A 6,000-nucleotide genomic window follows, 5' to 3' on the forward strand; every position below is an offset into this window, starting at 1 on the left:
TGGTTGTTTAGGATCACCAGAGCAGGACAGCATGTTGTTATCTTGCAACCATCACAAAGACTTTGTTTGTACTACAACAACCTTTTGGATACATTGAGGATGACAGGGTGTTATGGGTAAACGCACTCTGCTGCTAAAATAGGGGTTGATATCAGATTCTCAGCACTTAAAACCACTTTCGATATATTGTTCTTCACATTTCAAAGAGCATAACACTTACGACCAAGCCACAACAGGCAATTATTCTCATATAACATGTTACCTGAAATGATATATCACTGAACCTCACATAAAATAATACAAATTTCCAACATTCCCATGACGAAAAATGCATACATTATTTACAGGACGCAGCCAAAAGAGAGCCATTTTCCCCTGGTTCACACCAGCAGGTTCAATGAACGGCTATGTTTGTTTTTCTTGGTTGGAGAGCGTTCTGGGCTGCTGGAAAACCCATTCGTGGCACAGCGGGTAAATCTGCTCCTCTACCGCTGGGAACAGTGTAGCATGGCAGAGATTCGTGTCTCTAATGTCCGTAGAGTCAAAGTGACAATGCCTGCCAGATCCTCTCCCCTGTTGGCTTCTGATGGAGCATCATATGGCTCAGGAAACCAACATGCCTGTTCTGCTCAAGTGGTGGCAGGGCCACCTAACGCCTGTTTGCCAAGCTCAACATTTCAGGACTATTTAACCATGTTATTTCACAGAGAATACAATCTCATTACAGTAACGGCCTGGTAGCAGTTGGGATCACCTGCCTTGTTCAGGGACAGAACAACAAACGTTTCACTTAGCAGGCTCAGGATTCGACCAAGCAACCACTTGGTTACTGGTACAGATTTTCTAAACACTAAGCTACCCACCAGCCCACATTGAACAGAAGAGTGAAAGTAGGCCTGTGCATCTCCCAGAACTGTCTAATAAGATTAATTAAGATAACATTAGTATGCTGCCTTTAAAAAAATGAGGATATTACCAGTTTAGAGGTGATTCCTCGTCTAAACATCTAACTGCTCATTTGAATTTGCTCATCTGACAAACCAACTGAGGCAGTCTACTGATAGAGGCAGTATTCATACACTCATCAGTAGTTTGCTCATTATATGAAAGCCAGACATTTAGTCGGAAGACTGACTAAATTGAAGATCATACCAATGGTTACCAAATGATCTATATATGAAATTGGAGAAATCACTGTCAGTATTTAGTTCTAGTGACATTTACCTACTGTATTCAGTTCGATATGGGGGGAGAAAACAACAGCTGACATTTCCACAAAACGAACAGGACTGTCTTCATAGCATTATGGCAACACGGAAGAGCCTCACACTCCATGTCAGTTGTAAGAGATTAATTGAAACACAGAAAGAGGAAATGTTCAATTGACAAGACGGTTTCCATTAAGTGCTTTCATGCCTCTCTTTCGAGACAGGCCTTTCTGTCCACCGCAACCACACATTAAAAGTTATCAGCAGCGCTCTTCAACACCACCTCTCTGCTTTAATTGCTTCACCACTGAACCACAGTACATGGCTGTAAATGTCAACCTGAAAATAGCAAGTATGGACATGCATACATGCATACTCCTGGATTGGGTGGGATGCTTTATTTTTATAAAGGACAGTGAGTCCTCCCTCCGGCCCTCCTCTTCACATCTCCACTATCCTTGTTTAGACAGAAAAACAATGCCCATCCCTGGGCCTCAAACCAGCTGCTTCTCAAACAAAGCCCATCTCCGCTCACAGAAACAATGGGAGCTATGGCAAGTATGTCCATCAGTGCAGAGAACGACTCCAACCACTACAGCAGCTGCTTTTGTCATTACAGTTTCTGCGGCACCGTTGTTTTAGATTCTCTGCAGGGCTGTTTTCCTTCTAACGCTGGCAATAGAACAGCCAACCAGGGGTGGAAGTATAGAACCCTGCATCCCACTGCTGGGCTCTGAAGCTAACAAGATCGCTCCTGTTCAGTGTTGGAGGGCCAGTAGGGGGCACTGTCCCCTCTGGGCTTCAGAGAGAATCTGCCCAGGGCAGTGAAAGTGACATTGTCTGGCGTACAGTGACATCTTTCCGATAGGACGTTGAAAGGTTTGTTCTGACTCTGTGGTAAATTAAGTTGTCATGTCACTTGTCATAGGATAGGGTTGTTAACCCCTGTGCACTGGATACATTCCAGCTTGACACTGCTCCCACCCCATCCGGCTAATTATTCTCTCATTCCTAATCAGAGACCATTTCAATCACTCCTCACCTCTCCGTTTCATAGCTGATATGTCTGGTGTGTCCGCGGGTGGGGGGTTGCCACACGTTTTTGGTGGACGAGGTGAGTGTCCCCTCTAGACCTCTTTGAGTACATCAGTAGTTAGAAAAGGCATTATATAAATCCCATTCATTATTAATGAGATGTCAGGTTGCGGTACGGTTCATGTGTTGCTGGCTACAGGCATCATGGTGGAAGTCTGGATAGAAGTGTAATCTCAGGGAAGTACCGACTTCAAAGACGTAGTCCCACGTCTGACTTGAAATAGCAATGCATTTCATCACCTCCTACCGTCGCTGAATGGGATGGTAAATTCCCTTTGGGAAAACACGGAAACGGTTCCACATCCAGGCAACAGATGTGGAGATCAAGAACATTTTTATGCAATAGTTGTTTTAAGATCAACTTTCTTTTATTTAAAAATGATTCTCTACATAACCCATTACCCGGCTATGCTTCATATATAATTCCTTTTCTACCGCTGAGTACATTGTAGTCTTTGGGGTGCATGTTTTTCACAGGTCAGGGGTTTATTGGAGATGATTGGAGAGGGAAACGGGTCTCACCAGAGAATCAAGTGACGGTGCTAAGTGCTTGATGAATACTGACCGAGTCCTTGTTTATTACGAAGAGTATGACACAAATGATCATATGAGGCATTAATATCAGGTGATATCATCAGATTATTCAAGAACTGCCTTTAGTTGACAGGGCTCTATTAAAGGGGATATTTAGTATTTGTGCGGTTAAGAACCTAAGACATAAAAAAGTATTTCTGCATTTATTTATTAGGATTCAATATTCTCAAATAATATTGACAGGGAGGTTCTTTGAGTAATTTAATCTATATTATTTTTCTAGATCTGTGCCATCCAGTGCTGGCACTAGCCTTTTGGGGGCCCTAAGCAAAATGTTGTATGCCTCCTCCCAAAAAACAAAAGACGGGTAATGAAAACATGTCATGTTACATCCCAATTTTTTGTACAGAACGCACCTTACATGCAATCGCCTGGAAACTTTCTCTGTAATGCCAACATTTCACATATGTTTAAAATAGTGACAATTATATAATTGACATTTAATTATCTATAATTGTTTTTTGAGGACTGCGGTGTGTGAAGAGTCCTGTTTTTTCCAACTGATGCCAACTACAGCAATTCAAGAAGGGTCTATCGGTGTGAGCAATGATCTAGTGACCTGCCGTATATATTTTAAAGTGTGAGCAATGATCTAGTGACCTGCCGTATATGTTTTAAAGTGTGAGCAATGATCTAGTGACCTGCCGTATATGTTTTAAAGTGTGAGCAATGATCTAGTGACCTGCCGTATATGTTTTAAAGTGTGAGCAATGATCTAGTGACCTGCCGTATATGTTTTAAAGTGTGAGCAATGATCTAGTGACCTGCCGTATATTTTTTAAAGTGTGAGCAATGATCTAGTGACCTGCCATATATGGTTTAAAGTGTGAGCAATGATCTAGTGACCTGCCGTATATGTTTTAAAGTGTGAGCAATGATCTAGTGACCTGCCGTATATGTTTTAAAGTGTGAGCGATGATCTAGTGGCCTACTGTATATGTTTTTAAAGCATGAGGGACGATCTAGTGGCCTACCGTATATGTTTTTAAAGTGTGAGCCATGATCTAGTGGCCTGCCGTATACGTTTTAATGTGTGAGCAATGATCTAGTGGCCTACCATATATTTTTTTAAAGCCTGAGGGATGATCTAGTGGCCTACCATATATGTTTTAAAGGGACTCGGCGAGTTCACACGGTGGCAGATCCATGTTTCCACAGTGTCGTCTTTAGTTATCCCAATACCCTCTTTTCGGCCCCCTTGCCCTAGCTCCAAACCATTACCATCAGCATGATTGATACCCAGTCTTACGAGGTATCTTTGCCCCCTCCTTCAGTTGTGTATCAGGTGTCTGGTATGAAAGGAGCTCATCGTCTGATGGTGACGCAGGCTCCTTGCTGGGGTGTCAAGAGGGGTGGGGGGAGGGCCCACATGAGAATCACAGCAGCACATCTCAACGCTCTGTCCACCTTGAAATCTGGCACTTCTTTTAAATAGCTGTAAGGGTATTTATAAAGAGACGAACATCAAAGGTCTGACATGTGAACTGGCTGACAAGTGCATCTCAGTGAAAAATGGTCACGGCCTAATATCTGAGGTGAGGGGTGCTGGTGATAGTAGCGTATATTATATGTGAATATACCAACTGTTACTTTTCAAGTATGCTTGATCAAGTAATAATCACTCTAGAATCACTCTTGGTGCCACGGGAAATCAATGCCTCAATAACTATTATATTGTGGTAGACCATCACTTAATATGTTCATGGAAAAATGAAAACGATGCAATCAGTTTTATACCAGGAAGCCTTTGAAGGATTAACCAAGAGGTGAATTACAGGTACATGTAATATGCTGTAAAAACTCAGTTGAAATGTGACCCGTGGCAAGGTTTAGAAGGTTTTAGAAGGGTCACGCGTTATTCCGTCAAGTCATACTATGTTATTCATGTCACACCTTTCCTTCACAGACTGGTCCTGGGTCCCCTTCCCACTCACATTTAGAGCTCCCCGCTCTCTCGTTTGAAGTAGAAGTGTGTGAAACCAGACACTCGAGGTATCTCCTGTCCCTCTCCTGGTTCCTGGCCTCTTTGAGGCCAACTATATTCTCCAGTCCAATCAGTGTGGTCGGCTATTGTTCCTTGCTATTAGTGGAACAGATGATTAACAACATAAAATGAGATATGGGAAAATTTCTCCTCATCTTACCACCTGTTGAAGGATTAGTCATTAGGTCCTGGAAAACATGCTATCACTTAGAAGCGTAGCATTGCATGAAATACATGCTCAAAGAAATTAAGGGAACACTGAAATCACACATCGGGTCTTGAGGAATGAAATATATTAAAGATGAAAATCTTCACTGTACCTTGTGTAATTCGTTTAAAACAAAATGATGTAACAATGGTCTATGGAAACCAAAATCACATACCGATTGAGGGCTGGATTCAAACACACACCGAAAATCAAAGTAAACAATTGAAATCACAGGCTGTTCCAACTTGCATGAATTGCATCACAGCAACCTACAACGTGACTCATTAGTGTGTATGGCCCCCACGTGCCTGTATGCACTCCCAACCACGTCTGGGCATGCTCCTGATGAGACGGCAGATGGTGTCCTGGGGGATCTCCTCCCAGACCTGGATCAGAGCATCAGTGAGCTCCTGAACAGTCTGTGGTGCTACTTGGCGGGGTTGGATGCATCGATACATAACCTCCCAGAGGTTGGCAATTACACTGAACAAAATTATAAACGTTTTTGCCCCCATTCATCATGAGCTGAACTCAAAGATCTAAGACTTTCTCTATGTACACAAAAGGCCTATTTCTCGCAAATATTGTTCACAAATCTGTCTAAATCTGTGTTAGTGAGCACTTCTCCTTTGCCAAGATAATCCATCCACCTCAAAAGGTGTGGCATATCAGGATGCTGATTAGACAGCATGATTATTGCACAGGTGTGACTTAGGCTGGCCACAATAAAGGTGCACTCTAAAATGTGCAGTTTCGCTGTATTGGGGGGGTCTGGAGGTTCCAAAAACCAGTAATTATCTGGTGTGACCACCATATGCCTCAAGCAGTGCAGCACATCTCCTTCGCATAGAGTTGATCAGGTTGTTCATTGTGACCTGTGGAATGTTGGTCCACTCCTCTTCAATGGCTGT

Source organism: Esox lucius, chromosome 6 (assembly GCF_011004845.1).
Source record: "Esox lucius isolate fEsoLuc1 chromosome 6, fEsoLuc1.pri, whole genome shotgun sequence".
NCBI lineage: Eukaryota > Metazoa > Chordata > Actinopteri > Esociformes > Esocidae > Esox > Esox lucius.